A 17,587-nucleotide genomic window follows, 5' to 3' on the forward strand; every position below is an offset into this window, starting at 1 on the left:
GAATGGATTAATTGTAGGAAGAAACAGTGTACATCTATTTGTCTTGAAATGGGCAAAAAAGAATGCAAATGGAAGTGAAAACTTTAAAGCACCTTTGAGTTGGTGTTATCAATTTATGGCCTGAAATAATTTAGTTCTATGAGAAAAAACAAAAGTTTCAGAAAATCATCTGAAAGATTTGAACTACAAATTCATAAGTTTCCAGAAATATGATATTGAATTACGAAGGGAAAAAAAAAAAAAAAAAAAAAAAAAAAAAAATCTTTACTGTCACATACTAGAAATATGGATGAGACTGCAGTAATGTTTAATATGGTAGAAAATAAAACAATTTATATGAAAGGAAAAAAATGATTCACGTAAAAACAGCAGGTCATGAAAAATCTCACCTCACCATAGTGCTTTCCTGCCTAGCAGACATTACAAAATTAAAACTCATGGTTATTTTTAAAAGGAAGACAATGCCAAATGTAATTTCCAAAATGCTGTTTTTATTCATGTTTACGAGCAAAGATGGATAAACAAAAAAAGATGTGAAATAGTGGATAAGAAATATCTGGCAAAAGCATCCCATTTCTTTAAAGAATGTTGAAAGTGTCTTAGTTTGGGACATGTTCTGATGGATATAATGAATAATACGAAGAAAGTGTTGAAAGAGTGTAATACGGACATGGCAGTTATTGCAGGTGGATTAACTAATATAATTTAAATGTATATGTTAATAAACTATTCAAAGAAAATTTAAAATGACAGTGGAATAATGGATATTAGAAGGTGGAAAAACATTTACGAAAGAAAGCCGAATGTGTCATGCCAGTCTAGAAATAGCGTGTGAGTGGATAAAGCATGGAGTGAAAATAATCCCGTCATAATTGATATATATGTGGATCAGAGTAAAAAGGACGGTGAAAATGAAACAGAATTTGATGATGTGCCAAGATATAATGGAAAACAAATATAATGAACATTTCATGTCATCCAATAGTGAAAAATTTTTAAGTTTATAAGTTTATCACTTCTTTTGTATAAACAGCGTGTAGGTACATGTAGAAATCTAATTTTTGTATGCTCATCGTTTGTTTATTTTTAAATGTATGATTTCTATATCTAGTTTACTCGTATAACATGCACCCTTAGATTTTGATCTTATTTTTTGTATTAAAAGTGTCCTTTATATGCTGGACTATATGGTACATGTTTGTATGGAATATAAAAAATATACTGAAATTTTATGAAAGTTTATGTATTTATTATTATTTTTTTAATGCTGGTGCATTAATAGTTTTATTTTTTCAGAGGTTAATTTTTATAAATTTTAGAATTTAAATTCCCATGCATGCATGGAAGATGAATTAATGTGTAACATTGAAATGGGCATCAGTTGCAAGCAAATTGATAGTTTTAATGTAATGTTGTTTGAACCTGAATACGTAATAAATCATTAGCTGAATGTCAGATCATTTAATCCTATCTAATCTACATTTCAAATAGAGTTGTCGAGTAATTAGGTTTTTTTTTTCCTTTCTTTTTTCTTTTTTTTCTTTTTTTCTTTTTCTTTCTTTCTTTCTTTTTTTTTTTTAAAGCAGGAAACATGAAAAATACCTAGTGTACTCACTGCAAATCAAACACCAGACCTCCTGATTGCTAGCCAGATGTGCTGTCTGGTTACACCACTAAGGCATACAGAGAGGAGGGAGAAAATACTTTATAGAGTATTCAATTTATTCAGCATTAGGTATGAATTTCTACTTACTAAGCCAACTGCACAATATACCATAATTTTGGGTAAATAATCTGCTCTGGCACAAATACTGCACATGGGATAATTGACTAAAAAAAATTGAAGTTAATCAGGTAACCCACACTGCCGTATATGCTGCAGCAGAGCATTCCAAACCATGGCAATTAATATTCATTCAATCAGTAAATTCCTTTGCATACTGATGTGATCATCATTTCCAACAACAACATAATATAAAAAGTAAATACATAAATAAATAAAAAAATATATGAACATTTTACTTTGAATTTGCCAAAAAACTATCAGTACTGATTTCCAGTACACTTTATTTTTACAGGTTGGGTAACCTATGCTTATCACCATAAATTACCGTATTATGAAAAACGGATTCGTAAATTAAATAATCTAACAAAATTTTATAATTAAAATAAACTACATTTATTTATAAAAAACCTTCAAAAAATGAGACTCGTGAATGTCAGAATTAAATAAGCTTAACAAACCACCATCAAGGTCACTTTCATCACCCTGTTCTAAATCACTTCTTCCAACATTGCTATCTTTATTTTCATTTTCTTTTTTAATGATTTCTGATTTAATGAAAGCTGATATGATCATATCAATTCAGACTGATTGTCTTGCTTTATCAACCCACTAGGCAACTTCCTCATATGAAGCTTTTCTAATCCATGTGGAATTTATGAAGGAAGGAAGTCAGTTTCACATCCATTCCTTCCACTGCTTTTGTAGTCTGTGCTTGAAAATTATATTGATGGTGAGATCCAATGGCTGTAAAATTTCTGTAAGCCTGCCTGGTATCAATGATATATCAGTGCAAAGTATTTTTGCTTCTGATTTTGCAGTTTTCACTAAATGGAATTGTATTTGCTCAAGAATGATGAGTCCCAGAGTTTGGAAAAAAGCCTTTTTTCTTTTTAAAAACATTTCTCTTGGCCACCGCAACATCAGTTTTTGCACATCCAGTGCAATTAAGACCCCGGTCAGGGAAGTTTCCTTTCAGAACTATTTTTCTTTTGAAAATTATCATGAGGCTTAACTTTGGTCAGTTAGCGGCACAATGCAAAACACAAGTGAAAGAGCATTTCTGGTTGTTAATACAGAAATAGGTTTTTCACCTGTTGAACGAACAATTCTGCTTGGAGAACAATCAAAAGTTTTTCATTCAAAGGAATTCATCTACTATATTAATTATTTGCCCTCTATTCAAATTCTGTTCTGTAATTTTCTTAGATGTGAACTCCAAAAAAGCTATCTTTTTTTTTTTTTTCCAAGCTAGTCCACAGGAAGCTTCAGTTCAACTATTGTTTTGGTCCTGACAAATAATTTCTTTTCTTTCATGAATCAAACACTAGTTATGTCCACCAGTAAAGTTTTTAATGCCCATCTGTTGAGCAATTATTCTGCCTGAAGGCGAATTCTAACTGTTGACACTGGTAATCCCTTTTCTTTCTGCTCTGTTGTCCATTTCTGTTGTCTTCCAAAATAGGGCAGGCTATGATGCCAGTCTGACGAGATCTTTAATTCTTAGGCATTTTCTCTAATTCTTGTTTGGACTTCCACTGCCGAATGCATTTTCTTCAAACTGTAGTTTAGGGGTGACTTTTGGGGAAACAAAAACGTGCTTACTCATCAGCACTTTTTGTCAAAAAATGCTTCCAAGCTGTAGAAACTAAACTGGAGTAGTTCTTTCAGTGGAAATGGTAGAACTGTTGAATGTTGAAGCCAGTAATGGCTGTTTCTGGAGAAAAACGCAATACATACGAACTTTTAAATAAGAAGTGTTATTAGTTTTTCTTCTTTAGTATAGTAGTTGTTGCACACTGTGTGTAATTCTCTTTCTTCTGATTGTAAGTATGTTTGTGGGACTCCTCGCATCGAAAATTTGATAGCTGCTTCAAATTAGTATTCGTATTAGCATTCTAACTGAAGAACTGTTGCGCGAAGTATTGTGAAATTTAATGGGTTTGTAATTCAGGCAATTGGGAAGAAACTTCTGAGACACAAAGTAATGATTAAAAAATATTTTAACTGACGAAAAAACGGCTCTGTAATCAGATAATGAGACTAAAAAATAAATAAAAAAGAGGCCATATTGCGTTGGCCCTGAGATGGCCTGAGTGCAGAATGCATTTTGTGTTTTTCCTTTCTATTCCCTCGATCAAAATGATAAATATTGCGACTCCAATGCAATGGTCTTAAGGAATTGCCATAGTTCTTAGCTAAGGAATTCCGTGATAGTGCGTGTGCATGCAACGTATATGCAGTTTACTGAAAGTTAGATGTACTGTTTAACTTGACACCAAATATTGAATGCGGAGAATACTGAAATCTAACAGGATATGACACTGACATTCTTAGCGCGTATGTGGTTGACAAAAGTTGTCTTGAAACATTCTGAGGAGCGGTGAAGCACATTTTTTCCAGTAAATGCATAGAATTGCTGCATTTGTGTGTCAAAGTTATGTTTCTTGGTTTCACGGAGCTCCTGTAAAAAAGTTAAAAAGTTGTTGTTCTGAACTGTATAAAACACGTTTTGCTTGGTCCGGTTTCTTTTTTGAAAATATTTTGCGGGCAGAACTTCCGTAATAAACATAGGATGTTGTAAGGAAATATTGCAGAATAAAGTCTCGTTTCTTCCTACAAAGGATCATTTGGTTAAAACCTTCTTCCACACACTGGATCCTTAAAAGAACTGCGCATCACGATTGTAATCACAAACAAGTGACAAGCGAATAATAAATACAAGTGATTTTAAATCTTTTAAGACGTGCACAGTACGTGGTCTTGTTATGCAGTTTGGTATTACCATTTACAGAAACATTCTGCAACCCATGAATATGGCACTTCATGAATGTATTCCATTTACGTTTTATTTCCACAAATGATCAAGATTTCCCCTCCAATTTTGCTGAGAATGACCATATGTATGAATAGCAATACTAGGATTGATATTAATATCAATTTTACTGACTGTTAAAAGAAATGTTGCGTAAATAACAGAATTTTCTGCCGATATTGCGATTCAGTTATAGTAAAGTGATGGATATCACCCCAGGGTTCTAGCTGAGTTTGAAACAATGGTTAAATATGTCGGCTACAGAATTTTACTAGGCCTATGTTCATTCTGGACGTGACGACTTAAGAAGAGGAGTGGGAAGTAGGAATATTATGAAAGAAAAAGAATCAGCTACTGGAAAATGGTAGATAAGTTATTAAACCCTTTTTTTATCACTGTTTTTCATTCAAAACCTTTGAAAACTATATTTTTTACAGTCTAGAAGCCCATTTTTAGATTATATATATGTTTCCCAATTAGCTTATATGCTTTTTTTATGCAGGGATTATTGAAAGCTAATGTTAATTCTAGGCGTTCTTTTCTGAATGTGGACCGATGGTATGCGTTGTTCTGCGATACTGTTATTCAGGATATACCGTATTGCTAATGACATACATATATAAACTGCATTTTTAAATTGTGTATCAGACAACTACCTTACACCAGAAGAATAGTTGACATGGCAGATGAATTTTCAGTTTGTGGGAAAGTACTGGCTTCCACCTTCAACAAAGATCTCTGCCGACGTAAAAAAGGTGTTAAATAACTACAATAAAAATATTCATTTCGGAAGATACTGCTCAGCATTTATTGCGACAAGTATGAGCCCCGACCCCATTATTTTTTTCCGATAGCCTTTATATTATCAAACCTTTGTTTGCTTTGATGTAGGATTCGTGGCAGACATTCGCTTTCATCATTTTCTTAATAAAATTCTTCATTGAAGGAATTAATTGTATTATGCATTTTTGCTATACGTGGTTTCAGAATATGTTCGCTGGCTAATTCCTTTTTTTGGGGGAAAGGTAGGTAATTCTTATTTGATAATTATTGGAAGTGGCATAAGTGATTTTTTTTTTTTTGCTGCGTATCCCAAGAATCCTGTTGTTTGTTCGCGCATCATGTCTAGAAATTCTACTAATCATTCAAGATGTCGTTCAGAACAAAAGACCGTGATACGACAGAAGTATTTTGCGACGAATTAAAAAGAATTCCTTGTAACCTGTTGTTGCTTTCCAAGTATATCTTCTGCCCCAGAAGTTCTTTGTGGATCTTGGCTTCTCTCCAGTGAGTAGATCACTTCACTGATTCTTTGACGTCTGAAGATGCAAAGGGACTGACCTCGAATCATAAGGCTGTTTCTTTCTTCCCCCTCTCATTTTTTTTATTTGGGGAGGGGGGAGTGAAATTCCTAACTTTATTTTTATTTATTTATTTATTTAAGAAATTACAGCTTGTTTTGGTTTTTTAGAGGCTAAAGACTGTTTTTCATTATGCTGGACATGAAGCACGAGTGATCATTAATTGTGCGTCATTAATAAATATTTTTTCATCTTTATGCATAGAAGTAATTTAAATGTTGATGCAGGTATTTGTTCTTTTTAAATCTTTCAAATATATCCTGACATTCAATAATTCAGTAATTAAAATTAATAAAAGTTGTATGTGTAATAAAAATGTATGATGATGAACAATAAATGTATATGTAATAAAAATTTATGATGATTCAGCAGATAAAAATGTTTGAGAAATTATTTGAACATAAATGGTCTTGCTTTTGATTGGAGGAGGTGCTTAATTCAGTTACGTTTACAAATACAGTTAGTATAAATACTTCATTTATGTTCTCACACAAGTTTAAGCATTACTGCATGAAGAGAAGATCGAAAATCATGGGGGGAAGGTCTTTTTGAGGTATTCCCCCCATAGGATAAATTATGCGCTTTAAATAAATGAATATAAATAAACACTATTATTGTGGAAAAGTCTCTTTTTTAGGCCCATATTCATAAACATTGTATTGAATATATAATATGAACTTAACAATTTAAGTTTCAAATTGATAAAATAGTACATCAGATTCAAGATTATGAAACTAATTCATGATTCCACATAAGAAGCGCAGGGACGTATCTTTTATTTCCTTTATTTCCTCAAAAGATTTAACATAAATCTGAAGGGTTTCAGAGCTCGACTTATATGAAAAACGCAGACGCAGATCATTTCTAAGATTTACCAAGTCTCTTATTTCCTATATTTTATATAAGAACATATATTCCTTTTTTACAATTAAGTAAGTGATTTTTTTTTTTCTGCTTCTGAGGTGGCAATGAAAATATTCATATTGTTTTTATTTTCTGAAGCATTGGTGCACAACTTTTTTTCTGAATGAAATCTAAATGAATTATTTTCAGTTTATTTGGAAGGGAGCCATTTGAATAATGTTATACTATCATGTTTATAACCCATGTGACCTGGCAAATAGCCGTTTACCCCTCAATGCGGCATAAGCTCTTTAATATATCTGTTGTATTATCAATGCAGTTGCAAAAAAGCGAGTCATATAAAAATAATTACCATTAAATATGTGATATAAAAAGAATTACAAATTAATAATTTGTGTTTTTTGACAATATATCTAATTGGTATAATTGATAATGCATTTAATTTGTAATATATACAACTGATGGTTTTAATAAAAAAATGCATATTGCGATTAATTAGAAGTACTGCGAATCTTAAAAGGTTTTGGATAATAGTAGTAGTAATAAAAAGGAGAGAAAACTTTTCTTTAATATTAAGAGTTTTTACTTACAGAAAAACTTCAAGTGTCTATTCAATAAAAATAATAAAAAAATCATGAGATAACCTTTTTTCTTAAAAAAATATTTTATATTTATTCAAAAGTTAAAATGAAATGTAATAAATGAAGTATATAATTAAAACTTGAATTGTGAGGTTCATTTATTCCATATAATTTGACACAAACATATTTGTGTAATGGTTTAAATTTTTTCCCATAATTTTTTTAAATCAAAGCAAGTGTACAGGGGTTATTATTAGCAATTAGATAAACACAGAAATGTTAAAAAATTAAGAGAGTGTTCAATGGGGTTACCCACGATCTGATACTGGCAATCCAGATCAGTTGAAATTGCTATAGTCGTATTCTTTTTTTCTTTTCTTTTCTTTCTTTGTTTATGTATTTTTTATGTAATGAATGCTTTTGTTGTAAGTCAATAAAATTTAATCTTTTCAAAGTTTTGAGTTAAATCGTTTAATGATTTTTTTTTGGGGGGGGGGTTGGAATTCGAATGCTGAAAAATATCTGACAGTGTCAGTTTCCGAATCTCAAATTTTTCAGGGGAATCGAGGATTCAAATGTTCCATCTCGATAATTAATAAGGGCACACAGCGGCCGAACTGAACACTCTTATTTAAACAGTTAAGACTCTCTTAGGTTGACCTTGGTTCAATTCCAGGCGAACATTTTGCTGCATGGGAGTTTTCATGGTTCCTTTGGTTTTCCATAGAAAGCACTCCACAAAGACATCCCTTTTCATTACGCAGACAGGCGTAGCGTGCTTGTCGTAATCAAATAAATCAAACATGATAAACAACAGATTTTTCTGCTCTCTTAACATCACTAATCTTAATACTGAATGAACTCCTCCTTTCTTTTCTTTAAAGGCATGTATAATTGGCTTTTGAATTACTCGCATTTCTCTTATTTGCTCAGTAAAATATTCCGTATCTTTTTTTTTGGGGGGGGGGATATTTATTGCTATTTAGAAAAACTAGCAGACAAATTATATAGTCTGCAAGAGGAAAAAAGTAGGTTTGTCGAAACGCATAAATGTATACAGATACTAGTTTATCATTTATTACTTTTAAACACAAATCTATTGAACTTTAAATTCGTCATAATACACAAATAGTTTCAAGTTCTTCGTTATACCATTGACAGTGAGTGGAGTTAGACAAATGTATTCTCCCCAAAAGAAAATTTAACTAGGATACATATTGTGGTATACAACTGGTTCGTCGTCGTTTGAAGAATTCGTCAATTAAGTAAACTGAATCATTGAGTAAAGTGTTAACATTCCGAAGTCCTTGGTTAGTTTAAATTGCATGTAGCATTTTACTGAACGCCTTAAATGACACAGAAAAAGTGTCTAGTACGCTGGCATTGTTTTCCATAGCATTTAAAAATATTGAAGTACTTCATGTTGTGTAGGTGTCCCTAGGCCCCGAGAAAGAATTTCCTGGCCAAGGTACCGTATTCCTGGAGGGGGGGGATGTCCATAGCAGTCTCTGAACATAGCGTAAATTTACAAAGTATATGATTAGTGAAACTGACCAGTTTCATGTGATCTCAGAAGAATAAGCAGTTGAAAGAACACAGGAAGATTAGCTGTTGGATAAAATGTCAAGTACCAGAATTAACCCTCTAACCGACAAGGCCGTGTATATTGGTCTAGAATGTTTTTGTGACGTCATTAAATATATAAATGTGGGATTTTAAATTTATAGCTTAATATTTTTCCTCGCGCGCTGTCTAAATTTTAGCTGTTGACTGCACGAGTGAAATTGATAGAACTCTCGCCACTTTGTTTTATGAGAGGAGATGTAAGATGTTACAGATGCTGTATTAATAGATTAACGATCTTATAGATGTATTAATGTTTCATTAAATGTGCTTTGTTTGAACATGAATTGCAATTTCGAAATTAAAGAACCCACAAAATTGGTCTGAGAAGTGGGATAATGTCGTCGATGTCGACGCATAGAGGAAGGCCGAATGTGGGATTTTAAATCCATAGCTTAATATTTTTCCTCGCGCGCTGTCTAAATTTTAGCTGTTGACTGCATGAGTGAAATTGATAGAACTCTCGCCACTTTGTTTTATGAAAGGAGATGTAAGATGTTGTTTTATAGATGTAGGATGTTACAGATGCTGTATTAATAGATTAACGATCTTATAGATGTATTAATGTTTCATTAAATGTGCTTTGTTTGAACATTATTTGCAATTTCGAAATTAAAGAACCCACATATATATACCCTCATTTTGAAATATTTCCTAAAAATAAAGGCAATATTAAAAGTCCATAAATTCAGGTATAAAGTACTAGGGGCAATTTGGCATAAAAATCCAGAAAATATCTCTTTTTCATGGCAGTTTGGGGAAATTTAGGTTATCTTATCTCCGTACCGGTCAGAGGTTTTTAACAGGTTTTGCATATGGAGAGAATGTATGGGATTTCTCAAGAATTATGCAATTTTGAAAATAATGGCAAAAGTACATGGAGAGAGGTAAAACATTATATTGTGTTACCATTCTTCAGTGTTATGATTATTATAAAATATTTTCTCCCTTCTTTTGGCATGCCTTCGTGGTGTAATGGTTAGCACACTCGGCGCTTATTCGAGAGGTCCAGGTTCGAGTTCCGGCGAGGGCATTGCTCATTTTTCACATTTCCTGCTTCTAAATAACATGTCTCTTCAATTTCAGCTAACGTTTGAAGAAAAAACATGAAATTCCTCGGTAATATTACTGTGCGTTTTTAATTAGCATATGTTTTTTGATGATAGTAAACATGTATTTAAGATAATGTGCTTCTAAAGGGGTTTAGAAACTTTTTCATATTTTTAAATAGTTTACTAAAATCATTATTAGATGTATTATTAGCATTTATCATTCTGTTACAGCCTTTTTTATGTTTAATTTAAATAATTTTTACCATGTCTGATAACGAAATTTTGATATCAGCATTAATCGGGTAAAAGGCTTAAGAGGAACTTAACACCAGGTCAAATACTGCTCTTCTAAACTCGTTATTAAGCTTAGACATAAACCTGCACTCACCTCGAGGTGATTAATAATTAACAACTTTCACTCCCCTGGAGGTGATCAAGAATTGCTTGGGATGTGTACTGCAGATTTTTTTAAAGCATTTCGTTTGTTACAAATTTTTCATTTTGTAATTTACAGAAACAAAGTTAATGTAGTTGTTGACAAGCGGACAGTTTAGTTTGTAAACTGATAGGGTAAATTTATGGTAGTGCAACATTATAAATATATTTCCCCTTTAGTTTTCTTTAATACAAAAATGCATCATATAAGGTTATAAGGTATTTCTCCCGCCTTCTTAGCATGCCTTTGTGGTGTAATGGTCAGCAAACTCGGCGCGTATTGGAGAGGTCAGAAATTCGAATCCGGCGAGGGCATTGCTCATTTTTCACATCTTCTACCTTAAAATAACCTAATGACTCTACAATGGCTCCCGAACTAAAAACGGTGGTGGATGATGATTCTTTACCACCAGGATTTGGCGATTGGGTCCCCTAATCCCTATTCGTCCTTTAAGGGGGAGTATATAAGGTAATCCTGGCGAAAGCATTGCTCATTTTTCACATCTCCCATAACAAAATAACCTAATGTCACTACAAGGCAATATAAGCACCAATAGTATGTATTTATCTACCATTAGTTATGGAAAATACTTCTAGTCAGCAGCAGGTTATTAAATGTTGTAGCAACTAATAAAAAGCACAGGAATCGGTGTAACATGCATCCTGTAGTAGAGACTCGGTGAATAAATGTAGGTTTTCAAAATTCTGTATTCAGTAACTTTGGCCGTATCGATTTTGATATATATATGTATCGATTTTGATGCAACCACGCTATCTTAGAAAATATTTGATTTCATACCAAAATGTCTCCACGAATGAAATTCTTATAAAACAACAGTCGGAGACACACGATGCCCTCTTCCTGCTTCAGAAGAATCCATGCGCCCCCAACCTAAAGTGGTTTATTAACTCTTGCATAAAACAAAAGACTATAGAGATCGGAAAACCATTGGGGGGGGGAATGCGTAAAGGTATGAACATTTAAATGTGCAGTCCACTTTTGGATTGAATATCTCGCAGAGGCACTGGTATTCAAACTTAATGTGAACGTTATAAAAGTACGAAATTTTTGTGATAAATATCTGTTGAATTAAAACTCAAATTTGATTTTATGCGAATAAATAGTAATAGGGATTATACTGTGGTTATTAAATTCTACACGCGGTCCTTGACAGCTTTATAGGGGCATGCTTGCTCAAAACATTTGAATGGCTGGACACATGTGTTTAATTTTTTTTTTTTTTTTTTTTTGCATGTATATGTGTATGTTTGTTTATCGCTGTATATAAGTTATAGTGTCAAAATTTAACTTGCGTGTTTAATAATATTTCTGCTATTATACTATACGGTTCTAATCATATACAGGGAGTTTGTCGGTTAATCACTAAGAAAAATACATGAAGTACAGAAGATCGAGAATTACTTGTATAGATTTTAAATGCATAATATCCATTTTTTTTTCCGCATAGAAAACTCAAGATGGTTACTGTAGTGAAATTGGGCCGCGGAAGTAGATATTTGAGATGTATCTCGAAAATGCGCAAGCTAATTCAGTGGAATCTGCAGCTTTAATTAGAATATTGTTTAACACCCCTCCTGGCCATAAATTTCCTCAATTTAAATTTGGAAAAATTTTGGCTAGGAGAGGTGTCCGGAATTCATCTGCCAACAGGAAAACTTTTAATATTTTGTTTCGCAATTACAAAAAGGGGGCAGAGGGTATGTTAGCTTTCTGGCAAATCTAGAGCTTCATAAGTTCCAGCTTTCGGTTATCTTCAACAAAAATCCTGAAAATGGGGCAAAAAATCATCAGTGTGTCGGACAGCGAGCAGAGCGGTTCGCAGAGGGAGTAAGCAGAAATCGAGAAAAATGTGTATTTATAGGTAAGCTTATAAAATAAGTGAATTTATTTGGAGGAAGAATTGAAATCAATCATGCGTTTCCTTTCCAGAATTTATCTAAAGTTAGTATGTTAGTATAGGACATTTTAACGACGCTGAGAATCATACGATCACCTGCCATTCTTTTTCACTCTAAACGAATACATTTGGAATTAATAATAATAAATTTGGAATATATAAAGAGCAAAGAGCAAACGACCAAAAATGCAAGATTAGTTTGTAAGAATTTCTCTTGCTCATTACTGCGTGCTTTCACAGTATAATTGTAAAGTATTCCCGACTAGTAGTCAGGAGGTGGGGTGTTTGAATCTCGGCGAGGGCATAGTAGTTTTTTCATGTTTATTGCTTTAAAAACATAACTCAATAGGTGGCGCACTAACTAAAATATGGGTGGGGTGGGGCTATAATTCGTCCCCATCAAGGATTTGGTGACTGGGTTTCCTCCGCCTTAGTTGCATTTTAAATGGGGGTAGACTGTAAGGAAATTTCTCCCTTCTTACCGCTCGCGTTTGTAATTTAATCGGAAAGTACGTCTGGTCAGTAATTGGTAGGTCCTGATTTCAAATCCCTGCGAGGGCATCGCAGTTTTTTTACATGTTTCTCGGATTGAAAAACCTAAGACTCTTAATATCTGCTAAATGCGCTTTATGAATATTGGGATGGAGAAAGAACTATATAATGAAAGCTTTCTGATGGTGAGTATGGATTTGCTGGGGTAGCTGTAGGGTTTCACAATTCAACAGAAACATCTAGTCGCAGACCAAAGGCTAAAAAAACGCTGAGTATTGGCATTTTGTTTTCATTTCTTAAGAAATCGACTGACTGATTTCACAATGTTTTCCTTGTATGTAGCATAGTACGAGAAATTCCCCTTAAAAAATCCCCAATAAAAAAAAATAAAAGTACTGGCTGGAAAGGGAAGCTAATTACTGCTACAGATAGATGAAAAATGTGATAAAAAAATCATGGCTGTTGCCGTGTAATATTAAGGGCACTTACTTCTTTTATAATTATTTATTTTAGTGCTGTTCAGATTTGTTTCTGTGGAATATTTGGGGGGTTGCCCAAATTAGGCTTTTAAATATTTTGAAACTTTTGATTATTCGCAAATTTCACGATTTATGTTTTTTACTTAATGAAAAAACATAAAAATCTTGATATTTTAAACATCAGTAATTTTATCTAGAGATGGCTAATTTAATATTTCTTTCCCCCTTTTTTTGTTTCAAATTTGGTCGAGTGGTGGTGATATGCAATTCATTTGGAAAAAGAGCCCCCTTTTTTTCCCATTGAATGTAATCGTTAACAATAAAAAGATGTACAGAAAAAATCTTTTACTGGAAGGTTTTTGTAAAGTTTATTAGTCTTGTTAATGTACTCTGGATTGTAGATTGTTTGGTGTGCTAGTTTAGTTGATGAGCTGCGTAAGGAAAATGCTCAAAAATTATCTGCCTAATTTTCTTTGGAGGATTTTCTAAAAAGAAACAGCACTTCGTTTATGTTGTTAAACTTGGAAAAAATCACAGAAACCTTTTCAGTTAGCAAGTACTCCTTGAAATGATTTCGGGACGAAGTACCAGTACTCAGTACTCAGTAGTCTTGTCCATTTGACCATTATTGTGATGGATTTACCAGCTATATAGTTACTATTTTTATCTAGGGGTCTATGCATTCTGAAAACAATCCAAGAATTCTTTCGAGAAAATTTTGTGAAACGTTGGCCTGTGCAAAGGATTCTGTTGAGTGTTGATAGTTTTCCCTGACAGAAAGGAAGTGAACAAGAGTTAGACGATTATGTGCTAGAAGTCATTTCTTGGCATCCAAAAATGCAGCCAGTTACCTGCATCTAATAATATATGGACTTTGAGTGCTATTACTTTTTGTTTATTGTGTTAAGGGCCGCTCTCTTCACATGTTTCACAGCATTAATTAATTTCTACTCAGAGTAGCATCTAGTTCACCGACAAAAGAAAAAGGCTTGTCCCGCGTTACGTCACAACTGTGAGTGATTTTATGCGGAAAGGTAGACAACCTCGGCACATGTTGACAGTTGCCGCGATAGAGTTGAATCAGCAGGCCTTTGGGCTTCGTCCAAGCAACAATGGTGCCAAACGTCGGCCCCAGCAAGTTATCGCATGCACCTCTCCCCCTTTCACCTGCATCGGGATTGGCCCCAAGTCGAGCAAGTTCATCGGGGACATTAATTCTTGTTCGGAAAAGTTTCTGTTTTGATAGATAGCTATTAATGAGTTTTTTTTTTTTTTGTTGTTGTTGTAACTAAAGCGTTTTTGAATACGTGTTGCTGGCTTTATCATCATCAAAATTTTCTTTTCTGTGAAATTTTGACTCTGTATGCGTATTTGAGATCATAGCTTTGAAAGTTGTGGCTAGCGTTTTTTAATTTAATATATTTCGCTCCACTTTACGTAATATATTGTTGTATTTAATATACTGCCTGTTGGTCCTTTTGCCTTTTAAGAGTGCTTGATGAAAGGCATGATATCACTTATGGTGGTAATAAAGAAAGTAATACGTTTACCAAGTTCCCTTTTTAAGGGAAAACTTACACAACTAATTTATTCAAATGCCAAGAATAAATCCCGGGTCGACATAATAGTGTTCTACACCTTTAGTTTTTCGGATGCTCATGCGTCTAGTATTAAAGGGTTGGTGAATTTTCTTAGATTCATATGTTGCGCAATTCGTGGTACAAAAAATCTGAAGGAGTTTAAAATAAATAAAAGTATATTGGACAGAAAGATAAGAGAAGACAATTTTGTCATTTCATTTTCAATGAAGAACATTTTATTTGAGATTTATTTGGAGCATTATGATCAGCAAACGCGGCCGTTCGTATATTTATGAACATTTTCAAGTATAAAATTTTTACCTCTCGCATCTCTCTGAAAATTGTTTTTGAAACTGCCAAAATAGTGATTTGAATACTGAAGTTATGAACATGATGCTTTGAATTTAAATTTTTTCATCAGAATCTTGTAGTTTTTGGTCCTGAGTTTAATTTCTGCCAGATGAACGGATTGGCTGCTTGAGATTTCCGTTGTTTTTTGGCGTATGTAATACGAATATGAATCTTTCCCTTAGAACAGCGGGTCTCAACCTTTTGACTAAAGCGTACCATCTAAACAAAAGTTGAACACCTTTAGTACCACCACTGCAAGGTACTACTACCACCACCACTCTTGAACAAAGCTCAGATCGCATAAATTTACGAGTGTTAGAGAAAAAACTCAACCAGGATGTTGGGGTTTTAATTTTTGAATTTAATAGTTAAAAATACTTTGCTTCTTAGCGTACCACCTATTTTTCTCTTCCGTACCACCGCTTGAGGACCCCTGCCTTAGAATATACCTTGAAGGTAACCGCCTTAAGATAAGTTGACCTGAAGTGTTTTGCGGGAATAGAAATCTGAAGTTTCGCGCTGTTTTTAATAAAGTGAATTTCCGTATCTTTTCATCTGTTGTGTGGAAAAGAGAAATGTATATTTAAGGAAAATTTAAATGCTTTAAGAACTTAGAAAGTTCTTTTAAAGAATAATCTTGATTAGAACACTGATTGGATTAAGTGTATTTTCGCTGGTCATTATAAGTTCTTTGTAAATGCAGGAATGAAAAAAAAAGTTTGAACATAGCTAAAAACATTTGTTGAGTCATTATGTGCCTAAATAATCTCCTGACGAAGGATAAGTATGATATTTACAGTGCAACTGAAGAGCTTTTATGCTGCGGTTACTTCTAACTTCTTGAGTAGCACGTAAGGGGTTTTGTATGCTAGCACTTGTTAACTTTTTTTTATTGGAGGAACTGCTATGTAATACGCATTTTGTGCAAAATTTTTCTGCATTCCAAAAGCTACAGTTAGATGTATATCTTTCATCAGCAGTGGTACCAAAGTAGTAGGACTTCACAGTACTGCCATCCATTTCTCGGCTGACCTACGAATTCCAAATCTTGGCTCTCTTCCCCTCTACATTCGTTTCTTTCTATGTCTTCTTCCATCTGCCTTGCAGCAATTCGCTTAAGTAAGCCAAAGATGTGTCGAAAAACTTCACGACGCTAATTAAGTGAGGATGAGTGTAGATACAAGATACCGTTAGAAATGAATACACTCAATGAATTCGTCTTTTTGTAGGTTGCTTTCTTTGCATGCTCTGATGCTTGCAGGATAACAGACATTACAGGTAATTAAGCAAGTAACGTCTATTACAAATTTAATTCAATATACTGTATTCTTGAACTCTTCCAGACTAAAGGGATTATATTCTTGCTGATAATTATGCGAATCGACACAGCTTGTGTAGTCAAGCCACATGCGCCCTCACTGGAAGACATGTCTTTGAATTCAAAAGTACGAGTTTCTGTTTCTTAATTAGGAAGAGCGTCTTGATATGCCTTCTAAAATTATAAAATGCCCAATTTTTTACTGATTTTAGATAAGACCCGTTTGAACTATCTTTTAATAAATGTAATGTTTTTGAAATCCGGTTGTAAACATGTATTACTGCCTACAAGCGGCCGAGCGGTAAAAGCCGCTGAACTCTGGTAGTTCGGTCCGGGGTTCGAGTCTCGGCGAACGGGCTGGCTCAATGGGCGTTTTAGTGGTTTTCCCCATGTATAACGTGGATACGACCTAGTTTCCCTTTAAAAGACCTCCACGGGGCATCCCTCCTTTTCCGTGTAGTGTCTAAGGGCGGAGCACGTAATAAGTAAAAAAAAAAAAAAAAAGTCTTACTTATTATGAATTATCATCAGTCATTTTGCAGTTTTATTATGATCCTTCTTCTTTTTTCGTATGCGCAAAAAGGGAAAGAAGCAGATGAAAAGTAATTAACGCTTAAATTATAAGAGGCTGGAAACAGACTATACTATATTTCGAGTATTTTAGGGAATCTTCTCGCAATTTTTACCAATCAAAAATAGGGGGGCAAAAGATACATGGATTATTAAGAATGTAAGGTAGTAATGATATTTATCCTTGGTATACTTTAATTAACAGAAGTGTTAATTTTATAAGATAAATTTATCATTTTTAAATTTAATGCATGTGTTCCGAAGAATGTGAAAATTTTCTCAAAAGCTTGCAAGTAGTCAATTTTTGCTGAATACTGTAAAATAAATAGAAAACTGAAAGACTAATTACTGCATTCTCTAAATC

The 17,587-nt window shown here is 33.5% G+C and overlaps 1 protein-coding gene across 12 annotated transcripts in view; it reads left to right on the forward strand.

Annotated features, from left to right (window-relative positions):
• LOC118198227 (nuclear factor 1 X-type-like) overlaps positions 1-17,587 on the forward strand; it is a 196,741-nt gene that overhangs the window by 80,502 nt on the left and 98,652 nt on the right. Inside the window, exon 2 of one of the 12 annotated variants that reach the window (XM_085820138.1) lies at positions 1,584-1,735. The exons of the other annotated variants lie outside the window; for them this stretch is intronic. The gene's annotated coding sequence lies outside the window, so the exon portion shown is untranslated. The remainder of the gene's footprint in view (positions 1-1,583; positions 1,736-17,587) is intronic. 12 annotated transcript variants of the gene reach the window in all.

This window comes from Stegodyphus dumicola, chromosome 7 (assembly GCF_044657685.1).
Source record: "Stegodyphus dumicola isolate Sdum_Otavi_A_Nest chromosome 7, ASM4465768v1".
In the NCBI taxonomy this organism is placed as follows: Eukaryota; Metazoa; Arthropoda; class Arachnida; order Araneae; family Eresidae; genus Stegodyphus; species Stegodyphus dumicola.